This window comes from Pan troglodytes, chromosome 8 (assembly GCF_028858775.2).
Source record: "Pan troglodytes isolate AG18354 chromosome 8, NHGRI_mPanTro3-v2.0_pri, whole genome shotgun sequence".
Classification (NCBI taxonomy): Eukaryota; Metazoa; Chordata; class Mammalia; order Primates; family Hominidae; genus Pan; species Pan troglodytes.
The window spans coordinates 95622767-95639937 of NC_072406.2; the positions used below are offsets into that span (position 1 = coordinate 95622767).

Here is a 17171-nt window from a genome sequence, read left to right on the forward strand (position 1 = left end):
AACCCGCTCGGGTCCCCTTCCATGCTGTGGAAGCTTTGTTCTTTTGCTCTTTGCAATAAATCTTGCTGCTGCTCACTCTTTGGGTCCACACTACCTTTATGAGCTGTAACACTCACCGTGAGGGTCTGCGGCTTCACTCCTGAAGTTAGTGAGACCACGAACCCACCAGGAGAAACAAACAACTCTGGATGCACCACCTTTAAGAGCTGTAACACTCACTGCAAAGGTCTGTGGTTTCACTCCTGAAGTCAAGCTAGACCATGAACCCACCAGAGGAAAGAAACTCTGGACACATCTGAAGGAACAAACTCTGGTCTCACCATTTTTAAGAACTGTAACACTCACTTTGAGAGTCTGCAGCTTCATTCTCGAAGTCAGCAAGACCAAGAACCCACCAGAAGAAACCAATTCCGGACACATTTTTGCAACCACGAAGGGACAATCACCAAGTGGTGAGTACCATCAGACCCCTTTCTTTCACTTGCTATTCTGCCCTATTTTTCCTTAGAATTCAGGGGCTAAATACTGGGCCAGTTAAAAGCACCTAGCACAGTTGCCAGACTAAAGACACAGGTGTCAGGCTTTCTAGGAAAGGGCTCTCTAACAACCCCCCAAATCTTTGGAGTTGGGAGCATTGGTTTGCCTGGAACCAGCTTCCACTTTTCCTATACTTCTAGGCTGAGCCGAGGGTTGACAGAGAGGAAAGCCATTCAGCTCCAGGATCCTGACAATAAGTTGGTTGACCCTGCGGCCATGAGCAGAACCCTCAAAGTCATGTCACCCAAGTGAGACTCACCCATCTATCCTATCTATCCTGACCCTTGCCTCCTGGGTCCTAATGCCTGTCTGATAAACTTCCTCTCGCTTCTCTTCTCTGAGGCTAGTCTCACTTCTAAAAACCACTCCTTGTCTCTGGTGCTTTTCTAGTTTCTCCTATAAGAATGATTTCTAGTATAAACTTCAGGACTCTGTTACCTTCTTTAGACACCTGGGCTCACCAATCAGAAAGACATAATTTTTGCCCAAAGCCCCATCATAGGGGGGACTATCTGGAATTTTAGGATCCCTCCTCCGACAAGCAGGCCTACCAAAAACTATTCCTGATGCCAGGATATGGGGAGCCTCAGAAATTGTATCCTTCCTATTCATATAAGTGAGGAAAAAGGCATCACCCTTCCAACTCTGGAGATCCCTTCCCTCCCTCAGGGTATGGCCCTCCACTTCATTTTTGGGGCATAACATCTTTATAGGACACGGGTAAAGTCCCAATACTAACAGGAGAATGCTTAGGACTCTAGCAGGTTTTTGAGAATGCATCAGTAAAGGCCACTAAATCTGATTTTTCTCGGTCCTCTTTGTGGTCTAGGAGGACAGGCCAGGGTGCAGGTTTTCAATAATCATCAGTAAGGGCCACTAAATCCTACATTCCTCAGTCCTTCTTGTGGTCTAGGAGGAAAACTAGTGTTTCTGCTGCTGCATTGGTGAGCACAACTATTCCAATCAGCAGGGTCCAGGGACCGTTGTGGGTTCTTGGGCAAGAGGTGTTTCTGCTGCTGCAATGGTGAGTGCAACTATTCTGATCAGCAGGGTCCAGGGACTGTTTTGGGTTCTTGGGCAGGGGGAGAAACAAACAAACCAAAACTGTGGGTGGTTTTGTCTTTCAGATGGGAAACACTCAGGCCTCGACAGGCTCATCCTTGAAATGCATCCTAAGCCATTGGGACCAATTTGACCCACAAGCCCTGAAAAAGAGGGCTTACAAGGTTTTCAACAAAAGTAAAGTTTGCTAAAAGTTGACGGTGTAAACGTATATTATCCTAACTTCTAATCTTGTGGAAATCAGACCCTATCAGTACCCCTCAAAGCTCAAGTCCCTCAGCGCAGAGCCATACAACTAATACCCCCTACTTATAGGGTTAAGAATGGCTACTGCTACAGGAACTGGAATAGCCAGTTTATCTACTTCATTATCCTACTACCACACACTCTCAAAGGATTTCTTAGGTGGTTTGCAAGAAATAATGAAATCCATCCTTACTCTAGAATCCCAAATAGACCCTTTAGCAGCAGTGACTCTCCAAAACCACCGAGGCATAGATCTCCTCAGTGCTGTGAAAGGAGGACTCTGCATCTTCTTAGGGGAAGAGTGTTGTTTTTATGCTAACCAGTCAGGGATAATATGAGATGCCACCCGGCATTCACAGGAAAAGTCTTCTGAAATCAGACAACACCTTTCAAACTCTTATACCAAACTCTGGACTTGGGCAACATGGCTTCTCCCCTTTCTAGGTCCAGAAGGTTATAGAACACCAGGAGTATAGTTCATAAAAAATGTATACACACACACACACACACACATTATTATATATGTATATACACACATTATATTGTATATATATATGTATATACACACATTATATTGTATATATATAAATTAATGCATACATACATTATATACATGTGTATATGTGTGTACATATGTGTGTATGTATGTGTGTGTGTATATATATATATAGAGAGAGAGAGAGAGAGTGAGAGAGATTTGTAATCATTTCTCTTCTCTCTCATATGCTACCACCATGCTGATAAGCCCACAGGAAAAACAATGGAGAATTATGGGTGAAAGAGTGGAAGAGCTGAAAGACACAGACTGTCCTTGAGGAGAAGTACAAAGGCAAGCCCCCAAAGCCAAGAGGAGATGAAATAAACAAACCCATCATTGGGAATTTAAAAATCCTGGGCTAAAAGTTACCAAAACAAAACATAAACAAAAAAAAATTAAACACATGCCAAATTTCTAGTCAAATTAACATAAATCCTTACACTAAAGGTCTTATATGTCAATTCCTATTACCCCATAAGACATGTCCAACTTTCAATGAAAACATTATGAAACACAACAAAAGGTAAGAAAAAACACAGTCTAAAGAGTAAAAGTAGTAATCAAAGCTGTAAACAGTTATCATACAGATGGAGGAATTATCAGAAGAGGATTTAAAGGAGCCATGATTAATGTGAAAAAGTAGATCACATGCAAGACCAGATGAATAATGTCAGCAGAGAGATGGGAACTATAAGAAAAATTGTAAGTACGTGCTAGAGATCAAGAACAGGATAATACAAATAAATAAAATATTAAAAGAAATAGGAAAGGGGGTAACTTCAGCTACAATGGAGCAAGGAATTATGCAAAGAATTTAAAAGAAAATATAATTATAATGAATTACAATAGAGTCAAGCAAAAAGAGAGTGGAGTGAAATGTTTGAACCATTGAAAGAAAATAAACAAAATCTGCCAATCTAGAATTCTATATCCAACAAAAGTATCCCTAAACTGTGAAGGAAAAATAAAAATTTTCTCAAGAAACAAAAACTGAGAAATTTATTGCCAGTAGAGCTTCCTTGCAAGAAATGTTGAAAGACTACGCAAATTGTTCTGAAAAATAGAGGAAGAGGGTATACATTCAAACTCATTCTACGAGTCCAGTATTACCCTGATATTAAAATTAAAGACATGTCAAAAAAAGAAAACTACAGGCCAATATCACTGATGAATATTGATGCACAAATCTTCAACAAAATACTAGCAAACAGAATTCAACAATACATTAGAAATATATCATCCATCATGACCAAGTGAGATTTATCCCTGGGATATAAGGATAGTTCAATAGATGCAAATCTATCAACATGATACATTATATCAACAAAATGAAGGATAAAAACCATATGATCATTTCCATTGATGCTGAGAAAGCATTTGATAAAATTCAACATTGCTTAATTATAAAAGCATCTCACAAAAAATGGGTGTAGAAGGAACATACCTCAACATAATAAAAGCCATATATTACAGACCCATAGCTAGTATCATATTGAATGGGGAAAAGCTGAAAGCCATTCCCCTAATGTCTAAAATGCAACAAAAATGCCCTTTGTCACTAGTGTTATTCAACATAGTGTTGGAAGTCCTAGCTGGAGCAATAAGATAAGAGAAAGATATAAAGGGCATCCAAATTGGAAAGGAAGAAGCCAAATTATTCTTGTTTGCCAATGTTATCATCCTATCTTGGAAAAACCTAAAGACTCCACAAGAAAACTGTTGAGCTGATAAACAAATTCAGTAAAGTTACAGCATACAAACTCAACATCAAAAATTGGACGCATGTCAATATGTCAATAGTGAACAATGTGAAAAATAAATTTAAAAAGTAATCCCACTTACAACAGCCACACATAAAATAAAATACCTAGGAGTAATTTAACAAAAGAAATAAAAGATTTCTACAATGAAAATCAGAGAACACTATGAAAATAATTTAAAAAGACACCAAAAAATGGAAAGATATTCCATGTTCATAGATTGGAAGATTCAATAATGTTAAAATGTCCATACTACCCAAATCAATCTACAGATTCAATGAAATCCCTATCAAAATACTAAAAACATTCTTTACAGAAATAGAAAAAAAATTCTAAAATTTATATGAAACCACAAAAGATCCAGAATAGCTAAAGCTGTCCTAAGCAAAAAGAACAAAACAAGAAGAATCACATTACCTGACTTCAAATTATACTACAGAAGTATGATAACCAAAACAGCATGACACTAGCATAAAAACAGACACATAAACCAATGGAACAGAATAGAGAACCCAGAAAGAAACAAATCCACAGACCTATAGTAAACTCGTTTTTGACAAAGGTGCCAAGAATATACACTGGGGAAAAGACAATCTCTTGCATAACTGGTGCTGGAAAAACTGGATAACCATATGCAGAAAAAAGAAACTGAACTCCTATCTCTGGCCATATACAAATATCAATCAAAATGGATTAAAGACTTAAATCTAAGACCTCAAACTATGAAGCTACTACAAGAAAACATTGGGGCTACTCTTCAGGACATTGGTCTGGACAAAGACTTCTTGAACAATATCCCACAAGCACAGGCAACTAAAGCAAACACAGATAAATGGGATAATATCAAGTTAAAAAGCGGCTCCATAGAAAAGGATACAATCAACAAAGTGAAGAGACAAACAACAGAATAGGCAAAAATATTTGCAAACTACCCATCTGACAAAGGATTAATAACAGAATATATAAAGAGCTCCAACAACACTATAGGGGAAAAAAATCTCACAATCTGTTCCAAAAATGGGCGAATATTTGAACAGAATTTTCTCAAAGACATACAAATGGCAAACATGCATATTAAAAGATGCTCAACATCATTGATTATCAAAGAAATGCAAATTAAATCTGTAATGAGATATCATCTCACCCTAGTTAAAATGGCTTATATCCATAACAAATGCTAGCAAGAGTGTGGACCATAACAAATGCTAGCAAGAGTGTGGAGAAAAGGGAACCCTTATACACTATTGGTGGGAATGTAAATTAGTACAACCACTATGGAGAACAGTTCAGAGATTTCCCATAAAACTAAAAATAGAGATACTATATGATCCAGCAAGCCCACTGTTGGGTATATATCCAAAAGAAAGGCAATAAGTGTATCAAAGAGAGAGCCTCACTCCTATGTTTGTTGCAGCATTGTTTACAATAGCTAAGATTTGGAAACAACCTAAGATTTCATCAACAGATTAATTGATAAAGAAAATGTGGTACATATACACAATGGAGTTATTATTCAGCCATAAAAAAGAATGAGATCCAGTCATTTGCAACAACGTAGACAGAACTGGAGATCATTATGTCAAGTGAAATAAACCAGTCACAGAAAGGCAAACATCACATGTTTTCATTTATTTGTGGGATATATAAAAATCAAAATAAACTCAGGGACATAGATAATAGAAAAATGGATACCAGAGGCTGGGAAGGGTAGTGGGGGTTGTTGACGGGAAGGTGGGGATGGCTCATGGGTACAAAAATAAATAAATAAATAAAATAGAAAGAATGAATAAGACCTACTACTTGATAGCAAAATAGGGTGAGTATAGTCAATAATAACTTAATCATGTATTTTAAAATAACTTAAACAGTACAATTGGATTGTTTGTAGTTTAAAGGATAAATGCTTAAGGGATGGATACCCCATTATGGATAATGTGCTTATTTCACATTGCATGCCTTATTAAAATATCTCATGTATCCCATAAATATACCTATCCATGTATTATGTACCCACAAAATTTTTTTTAATAATTTTTTAAAATTTTAGAAAAAGAAATGTTAAATTTTTCAGGCAGAAGGAAAATTATACAGGCCAGAAACCTGTATCTACATTAAAAAAAAAAAAAGAATAGTGTCAGGAAAGAAATAAATAAAAGTAATAATGTTTCTTTAATTTTTCATTTCTTATTCATGTAAAATATATCTATAATAGTAACAATGTATTGTATCATATTAAAAGTATATAAAGTAACATAGGTAATGGAAATTAATGAAAGCAATGCCACAATATATGATAAGGAGAATTTAAGAATACTTTGTTACAAAGTACTTGCACAACAGGTAAAGCAGTATGTTGTTATTTGAAGGCAGACCCAAATTAATTAAAAATATACAGTAAAATATATAGGCCATTACTAAAAATAGTTTTAAAGACGTACAATTGATAGGCTGAAGGAGTGCCTAAAATGAGATTACATAAAATGCTCCACATCAGAAAAGAAAGAAAAAGAGGGGAAATAAAGAAAAAAAATGCAGCAAATGGTTACGAATATGGTAGATATAAATCCAAATATACAATTAAGCACCTTAAATGTGAATGGTCCAAATTCACCAATGGAAAGAAGGAGACTGTCAGAGTGTATAAAAAAATCGAACTATATGTTTTCTATAAGAAACCCACTTTAAGTATTAAGACTCCAATAGTTTAAAATTAAAGAAATAGAGAAATATATTATGCTAATACTGCTAATAAAAACTCAGTAGCTATATGAATTTCAGACACAGCAGACTGCAGAACATGTAAAACAACCAGTGATAATGAGAAAATATTACTCAATGATAAAAGAGTCCATTGTAGAAGATATAACAATCCTAAACCTTTATGCATGAGCAACAGAGTATCAAATTACAACAGACAAAAATAACAGAACTGGTTTTTAAAAACAGACAAATCCATTACTTTAGTTAGAGACATCAACACCTATATCTCAGTAAATCATAGATAAAGCAGGCAGAAAATCAGTAAGGATACAGATGACCTGAACAACTCTATAAATCAACTTGATAAAACTGACATTTATGCAATACACCACCCAACAAAAATAGCATCTACATTCTTCTCAAGCATTCTAGGCCATAAAACACACTGTGGCTAATTTAAAGGAATATAAATTATTCACATATGCTCTTAGTCTACAGTGACATTAAACTAGAAATCAACAACAGAGAGAGGGCTGGACAATTTTTAAATATTGCAAATTAAATGACACAATTCTAAATCTAAGGTAAAAGAAGGTGTCTCAGCAGAAATTTTAACATATATTTAAATAAATGAAAATGACAATACAATTTATCAAATTTTGTGGGATGCAGCTAAAGCAGTGCTCAGATAGATGTTATAGTATTAAATGCATATGTTAGAAAAGAGGAAATAACTAAAATCAATAACCTAAACTTCCACCTTTGAAACCATGGGAACAAAGCAAACTAAAGTAAGCAGAAAGAAATAATACAAATTTGAGCAGAAATTAATAAATTGAACACAGGAAGGTAATAGAGAAAATAAATGAAACTAAAGGCTGATTTCTTGAAGAGATTAATGAAATTATAAGTCTCTAGCCAGCCTAACCGTGAAAAAAGAGAGAAGACACAAATTACCAATATCGCTAATGAAAGAGGAATCATCACTACTGACCATTAAAAGGATAAGGGAATACAACAAATAGCCCTAGTCCCATATATTTGATAACATATGGATAAATTTCTTGAAAGATACAAGTTACCAAACCTATTCAAGAAGAAATGTATTTTCTGAATGCCACTATGTCTAATTAAAAATTATATTGGTAGCTAAAAACTCCTCAAAAAATACTGAGGTCGGATGATTTCAATAATGAATTATATTGTACATCTGAGAAAGATATAAAGCCAATTGTACACAATATCTTCCAAAAAACTGAAGAGGAGAAAACATATTCTAACTCATTTTATGAGGGCAACATTACCCTAAAAACAAATTTAAAAAAAAAAGATTTCACTAGAAAAGGAAACCACGGATGAGTATTATTCCTTGACGTGGATGCAAAAATCCTTTACAAAACTGAATCCAGCAGTGTACTACATAGGATAATACACCATGACCAAGTGTTTTTCATTCTAGGAATGTAAGTTTGATCCCACCTTTATAAATAAGTCAACGCAATTCATCATATTAACAGATTAAATTATAAAAAACATATTATCCCATTAATAAATGAAGAAAAAGCATCCAACCATGTTCAACATACATTCATAATTTTTTAAAACTCTGAAATAAACTAAAAATACAAATCCTTGTTTAACTGAATAAAGGGTATATATGAAAAAAAAGACTACAACTAACATACTACTTAATAGAGACAGACTCAACACTCTCTCCCTAAGATTCGAATAGGGCAAAGATGTCCTTACCACTTTTATTCAACGATATACTGGAAACCCCAGCAATGGCAATCAGACAGGAAAGGAAAATAATCTGTCTTTATTTACAGATGACATGACTTTCTTTGTAGATAATCCCAAAGAAAATTCCTAGAACTAATAAGTGACTTATGCAAAGTCACAACATACAAAGTCACTATACAAAAAAGAATGCTTTTCTATATAGCAGCAATGAACAGCTAGATATAAATGCTACAAATATAAAATGAAATATTTTATAAATTTTATAAAATGTAGTTATAAATATTTAATAAAATACTTATTTGTAATTATAAACAAAATTTTAGGTAAAATTTATAAATATACATTATAAAATTTTATAAATAAAAATATATTTATAAATATAATAGCATTTACAGTAGCATCTCAAAATAAAGTGCCTAGGTATAACTCTAAAAAAATATGCATAGGATCTAGCTATATGCAAAAGCAACAAAATACAGTTGAAAGAAATCAAATAAGATCTAAATAAATGGAGAGATAATTACATGTTTATGGGTTAGAATAATCAATACTATTGAGATGTCAATTCTTCACAGTTTGATATACAGATTTAATGCAATCACAGTCAAAATTCCAGCAAACCTTTTGTAGATATTGACAAACTGATTCTAAAATTTATATGGAGAGACAAATTACCTAGAATTGCAAATACATTTCTGAAAACTAATAATACATTTATAAGATTCACATTACTCAGATTTAATACTTGTGCAGCTGCAGTAATCAAGATAGCATATTGGGGTGAGAAACAAACATATATCAATGGAACAGAACAGAGAGCCTAGAAATAGACCTATACAATATAGTCAAATGGTTTTGTATAAAGGTGAAATGGCAATTGAAATAAGATATGACAACATTTTCAACAAGTAGTTCTGGAAAAATCAGAGGTACATATTTTTTAAAAGCCCTCTATCCTGGTCTCACAACTTATAAAACATTAACTCAAAATAGATCATAGACCTAAATGTAAAATGAAATATGATAAAACTTTTTAAAGAAAACATACATAAAAATCTGTGTGATACTGAGTTTGGTTATGAGTTCTTAGCTACCTTACCAAAAGGTCAATTCATAAAAGAAGAAATAAGTTGAACATTATTAAAATTAAATATTTCTGTGAAATATATTGTTAAGAGAATTAACAGACTGGGAGAAAAACATCTGCAAATCATATACTTGATAAAGAACTATCATCCGAAATATATATAGAACATTTAAGACCCAATAACAACAACAACAACAAATCAAAAATGGGCAAAAATCTGTACATACATTTTACTAAATGAGATATACAGACAGTAAATAAGCATATGAAAAGTGTTCAGCATTATTTGTCATCAGGGAAATGCAAATTTAAAACCACTACAAACCTATTAGCATGTCTAAAATCCAAAAATATGACAAAAGCAAGTGTAGGTGAGAATGTGGAGCAACAGAACACTCATGCATTGCATATGGAAGTGCAAAATGGTACAGCTACTTTGAAAACAATCTGGCAAAACAAAACATAATCTTAACATATAGTCCATCAATTATGCTTCTGGATATTTACCTAACTGGTTTGAAAACTCACAAAAAACTACATATGAATAGTTGTAGCCGTTTTTTGCATAATTGTCAAAACTTGGAAACAACCAAGATGTACTTTAAGAGGTGAATAGATTACCATACCATGATAATCCTTACTTTGAAAACTCTTCAGTGATGGAGAGCCATCAAGCCACACAATGACACGGATAAATCTTAAATGCATGTAAAGTCAAAGAAATCAGTATAAGGTAACGTGCTGTATGCTTCCATCTATATGACATTCTGGGAAAGATAAAACTATGGAGATACAAAACATAGTGGTTGTCAGAGGTTTAGGGAGAGGGAAGTGTTCACTGGATTAAACACAGGAGATTTTTTTAGGGCCATGAAATGAACCCTGGCATTCTTCAAGGCTTTATGAAGATCACAGAGAATTACAATTACCCTTTGGATGGGATTTTTTTCCAACTGAATCTAAGTACATGTTATGCGCTTTGAAAAACAGGTACTAATTGACTAGAGATCCTAACCTTATGGAAACCAAGTACTGTGGTGATAGATACATAACAGCATCTATTTTAAAGAATCTACAGAAGTTTACAACATAAAGAGTGATACTTGATGTATTTAAACTTTTAATGGAAATATCAAACATGAGGTTTGAGGAATTTCAGGATGTAATGTAGATCATGTCCCCAAAAATGGAACTGTGATACAAATGTATGCCATCCCCTCAGTGGAGGTGGTGGAAAAAAAAATGAGGCGTTGACCTAAGTAATTTTGGAAATAACTTGAAATCATAAGACTAAGGAAAATATTAATTGTGTATAAGTACTGCACTCTAATTGGTAATATTGTTTCTAATAGGCACAGGGGTTAACAATTCCCAAACTGCTGCCCATCAATCCTGGCACTGAACAAATAAGTAGATGGATGAAGAATAGTGAGAACCAGGTTTCTCACTGTTGGAGTGGGAGATTATAGATAGGCTAGGGGAGAAAGGTACAATGAAACACACTATAATCAGAGTATATATCTACATCTGTGTATCTGTGAATCTATTTATCTGTCTGTCTGTGTATACACTGGCTAAGGTACTTACTTACATATGTTACCTATGTCTGTTCACTGAGAGGGTGTGGAAGCAATTATACCACTGTAAGGGGTAAGTAAAAGCACATTCAGCACCTGAACCGTGGTTTATAATACCATTCTTTAAAACAAGGAATCCACTTTGGGAGGCCGAGGTGGGCAGATCACGAGGTCAAGAGATGGAGAACATCCTGGCCAACATGGTGAAACCCTGTCTCTACTGAAAATACAAAAATTAGCTGGGCGTGGTGGCACGTACCTGTAGTCCCAGCTACTCAGGAGGCTGAGGCAGGAGAATCACTTGAACCCAGGAGGTGGAGGTTGCAGTGAGCCAAGATCTCGCCACTGCACTCCAGCCTAGCGACAGAATGAGACTCCGTCTCAAAAAAAAAAAAAAAACAAAAAAACAAAAAAACAAGGCATCATGGTTCTTTAGAGAAATGGCAGATTATAGGGCTGAGGCAAAAACTGTACATTAGAAATCTGAAACATCTTGTAGTGCTAGAAAGTAAGGAAGTACTCAAAAATGAAACGATGACATTATGTCAAAGGGACATAGGATCCAATTGGAAGATCTTCCATTGGACAAGGTGGACAGATTTGAGCAGCAAGATAAATAAAATAGTTTTGGATTATAACCTGCATAAGATAAATGTCCATGATTCCATACTGATATAAATAAATGATTAAATAAATAGGAAGAAGAGACAGTTCTCCCATACAGAAGTATTCCAAATAATGTATACAAATATTCCCCCTTCAAAGAAATGGAGTATAACTATCTGTTAAATATGGACTGCATGGTTTGGCTTGATTCCTGAAGGTACAGTATACAAAGGAGGTATATGAAAATGTAACAATAGAAAAGTGAATCTTGGCAAACACTATCTTAGCCAGGTGATCAAGTTTAACATGATCAGTGATAAGTCAAGTTGATAGCATTTGCCCTTGATATGTTGCATTCAGAATGACACTTCACAGCTGTGGTCCTCCCCGAAAGCAAAAATCCCAGTCTGACCACGGGAAGAACATCAGACACACCAAAATTAAGACACATTCTACAAAACACCTGGCCTGTCAAGGTTGACAAAAACAAGGCTGAGAAACTTTCACAGTGCAATGGACCCTAAGGATACATGACAATTAAAGGTAGCATTGTATCCTGAAGAGGATCCTAGAACAGATAAATGACGTTAAGAGAAAAGTAGCAACATTCAAATCAAGTATGAAGATTAGTCAACTTTTTAAAAACAAAAAAGGTTTTATGAGTGAATATAAAATCGACATCCTTGCTTCTCACTGGGCCATTAACTACCAAGCAAATTTTAAAAGAGGTAGGAGCATATTCACAGAGTGAAGAAAGCTCTGGGGTCTTCAAGGCTTTATGAAGACCACACAGTATCACAACTGCCTTTGGACGGGCGTTTTCTTCCAATCGAGTTTAAGTACATGTTACAACTTTGAAAAACAAGTACTAATAGACTAGACATCCTAATGATATGGAAATCAAGAAAAATGTTCTTCATTCTTTCTCTCTAAATTCTTTCACTCAGGTAATGTTTTGCCTGGAAATAGTAGTGCATGTTTAGATTACAAAATGTAGTAAGTTCTAATAACATCATCTTGCTAGGGATGAACTGCTTATAGGCTAAGAAATTATTTACCTTCTTAAATTTTGTAGGTATGACCCCAATGCATTTATGTTATTATTCGGAGTACTAATTTTTAAAAATTTGAAATTGGGACACATGAGTAGTTTAGGGTTTGATTATTCTAACGTTGGAAGCTTTATAATAGCTACCATAGATGCAAAGAATGACACTTCCAGACCGAATCTGCTGACGGGGACTAGCTTCCACCAGACATCTCAGTAATCCTTCTAGCTGAGAAACGGTTGAGAAAAAAAATTGTAAAGGAGGTTTCTGGAGCTTTTGAATTGTTTAATTTTATGGGTAAGGAATAGACTTTAGTTTTAGGCTTTAATTTTGGTGGGAATTTGTTAATGGTTACCCATATTGCTCTAATTTGAGCCATTTCTGTGGTGCAGGTGCTGTATTGGTGTTATGCTATCATGCGGCACTCACCATACAGTTCTTCAGCGAGGAGGATTGGTCAGGGGCCTAACCACAAACCCGAAATGAACAATAGAATACTCAGTAAATATTTGGCCAAGCTTGCAGTGTAGTCTTGGAATTAATTTAAATGTTGGCTCTCTGACATATTTCACATCCTTCCATCTCATTAGTTCCAGAAGATATAAATGAGCAAGTGTTAAACACGGGGGGAAAACAGCCTGGCTTCTGATCTCTTCCTTGCATAGTCAGCTGTTGCTCTGGCTGATTTTAGACTTAAATACCGAAACAGCTAGCTAAGAGAGAACGCATCCACAAAATTGGGTAACATAGGGAGGATAATTTTTGAGAGACCACCTGTGTGCAAATCTTTTTCTCCTATTTACAAGTTGTGTGATTTTAGGTAAATTATTAATACTTGCTCAACCATATTTTATCATCTTTAAAATGGTGAACTATAGTAGCATATATTTCAAAGGATTGTTATAAGAGTAAAATAGGATAAAGTATAAGAAAAGTATTTATTCTAGTGTCTAACATACAGCAAGTCTCAAGAAAATTAGCGTCATTTTTATTGTATTTTTAAGAACAGCAGACAAGTGTATCTACTACTCATGTCTTATGCTACTTTCCTTACAACAAAATTATCCCAATGACCGTTTTGCATGGCACATTTATGACTTTCTATTTATTCCTGTTCCTCCATCCCTTAAAGCTGATAAGCTCTGCATGTCTGTGTTTTCATATGAAGATAGACTCTCCTCTTATTTAAACTCCTCACCTCTTCACTCCTCCATGGGTCTTTTCCCTCACCATATGGCTCACCTCCTGCAGGAGCCAGCAGGTCATTAATTACTCAGTAAGGGTCTGCCATGCTAACCTACCTCTCAGAACCTTATAATAAAATATTAATGCCAAAAACTACTGAAAAATTAAACTCTGCATGATCACCCTTAGAGTTACGCAGTAATAACTCTGACAGTAAACTGTTGTTACCCAAACCAACTGTTAAAGTAAACTATGATGCCTCTCTGAGAAGTGGCTGAGGCAGAAGCACAGATCATTAATTTACATTATTTGGGAAGCATCCACTTGTCACCCAGATTTGGCTGGTGAATAAAAAAAGTGGCATGAACTTATTTAATGAATTTTTTTCTCCCTGTGTATCATGAGGACAGAGTTTGAGTAAACTCAGTTTTTTTTTTTTTTTTTTTTTTTTTTTTTTTTTTTTTTTTTTGAGACGGAGTCTCACTCTGTCGCCCAGGCTGGAGTGCAGTGGCGCGATCTCGGCTCACTGCAAGCTCCGCCTCCCGGGTTCACGCCATTCTCCTGCCTCAGCCTCCCGAGTAGCTGGGACTACAGGCGCCCGCTACCACGCCCGGCTAATTTTTTGTATTTTTAGTAGAGACGGGGTTTCACCGTGTTAGCCAGGATGGTCTCGATCTCCTGACTTCGTGATCCGCCCGCCTCGGCCTCCCAAAGTGCTGGGATTACAGGCGTGAGCCACCGCGCCCGGCCGTAAACTCAGTTTTAAGACTGAACGAATCATCTAATCTTCCCATCTCTTCCCTTGCCCTTTGATTTTACAGATAGTTTCAGAGTCATACAATGAATTGCCCAACATCTTGTGTTGAATAGTGATGGCCATTTTTCAAATTCATTCACTTGTCTCCTTACTCTCCTATTTCCCCAGGTTTTTTTTTTTTTTTCAGGCTCTTAGACTTACAGCTTGCTTTTATATTCCTAACAAATAGCTACCCTAAACGTATGAAATGCATGTTCTTCCTTTGTCTTCCTTATGCTATTCTCTATTGCATGCTTTCTCCTCTATTCCTTTTAAAAATGCAAAATGTCAGAATCAGAGTGAAATCATCTCTTGAACACATTAAACCCAATTACTTTTATCAACAGCAGCACTAAAATATATGTTAACATAATTGATGGTTTCTGTGCCTTTATTTCTAAATATATTATACAATATTTTATAAAAAACATTTATGTCTTAACATTTTCTAAATTAGGCTTTATTTTGTAAGGTGCTATTAGGTTCACAACAAAATTGAGTGGAAAGTATAGGCAGTTTCCACATGCCCCCAGCCTACATACACAGACAGCCTTCCCATAATCAACACACTGCTGCACCTCCCCCCAACACCACCCTGCCCCAGCAAAGAGTGGTACATTTGTTACAATTGATGAACCTTCATTGACACATCATTATCATCCCAAGTTGATTGTTTACATTAGGACTTACTCTTGGTGTTGTACATTCTATGGGTTTCAACAAATGTATAATAAATTATATTTAACATTATAATATGATAAAGAATAGGCTGGGTGTGGTGGCTCATGCCTGTAATCCCAGCACTTTGGGAGGCCAAGGTGGGTGGATCACCTGAGGTCAGGAGTTCTAGACCAGCCTGACCAACATGGGAAATCCCATCTCTACTAAATACACAAATTTAGCTGGGCGTGGTAGTGCATGCCTGTAATCCCAGCTACATGGGAGGCTGAAGCAGGAGAATCTCTTGAACCCAGGAGGCAGTGATTGCAGTGAGCAGAGATTGCACCATTGCACTCCAGCCTGGGCAGCAAGAACAAACTCCATCTCAAAATAAATAAATAAATAAATTATAAAGAATAATTTCACTGCCCTAAAATTTCGCTATACTCTGCCTATTCATTCTTCTTTCCCCCAGACCCCTGGCAACAACTGATCTTTTTACTGTCTTCATAGTTTTGTCTTTCACAAAATGTCATGTATCGACACAACTAGTTTTATTGCATTTACGTTATTGCACTTCACGGACTGCACTTTTCATAAATTCGAGGTTTGTGGCAACCCTGCACTAAGCAACTCTGTCAGCACTGTTTTCCCAACATTATGGCTCATTTAATGTTCCCGTATCACTTCTGGTAATTCTCACAATATTTCAGACATTTTCATATTATTATATCTGTTATGGTAATTTATGATCTTTGATCTTTGATGTTAGTATTGTGATTGTTTTGGAGCACCATGAATTGTGCCCATACAAGATAGCAAACTTATTCTATATGTATTATTTGTGTTCTGACTGCTCTGCCAACTGGCCACTCCTCCATCTCTCTCCCTCTCCTGGATCCTGCCTATTCTCTGAGACACAATATTGAAATTCATTTAATTAATAACCTTATAGGTCTCTGAGTATTCAAGTGAAAGAGTCATATATCTTTTTCACTTTAAATCAAAATCTAGAAATTGTTAAGCTTAGAAAAAAATGTTGAAACTTGATATGAGCCAAAAGCTAGGCCTTTTATATCAAATAACCATGTTGTATTGTGAAGAAAAGAAAAAGTTCTTGAAAAAAATTAAAATTGCTACTCCAGTGAACACTGAGTGATAAGAAAACAGAACAGTCTTATTGCTAATGTGGAGAAACTTTGAGTGGTCTGAATAGAAGATAAAACCAGCCACAATATTACTTTAAGCTAAAGTCTAATGTGGATCAAGGCCCTAACTCCCTTCAATTCTGTGAAGGCTGAGAGAGGTGAGGAACCTGCAGAAGAAAAGTTGGAAGCTAGCAGACGTTGATTCATGAGGTTTGAGAAGAGAAGTCATCTCTATAACATGAAAGTGCAAAGTGATGCAGCAAGTGCAGATGTAGAAGCTGCAACAAATTATCCAAAAGGTCTAGCTAAGATAAATGATAAAGGTGGCTACCCTAAACAACAAATTTTTAATGTAGACCTACCAGCCTTCTATGGGAAGAAGATGTCATCAAGGATTTCATGGCTAGAGGGAAGTCAATACTTGGCTTCAAAGCTTCAAAGGTCAGGCTGACTCTCTTGTTAGGGGCTAACGTAGCT

At 35.6% G+C, this 17171-nt stretch overlaps 1 long non-coding RNA gene across 1 annotated transcript in view; it reads left to right on the forward strand.

Annotated features, from left to right (window-relative positions):
- LOC134807190 (uncharacterized) overlaps positions 1–17171 on the forward strand; it is a 268835-nt gene that overhangs the window by 239306 nt on the left and 12358 nt on the right. The window lies entirely within an intron of this gene.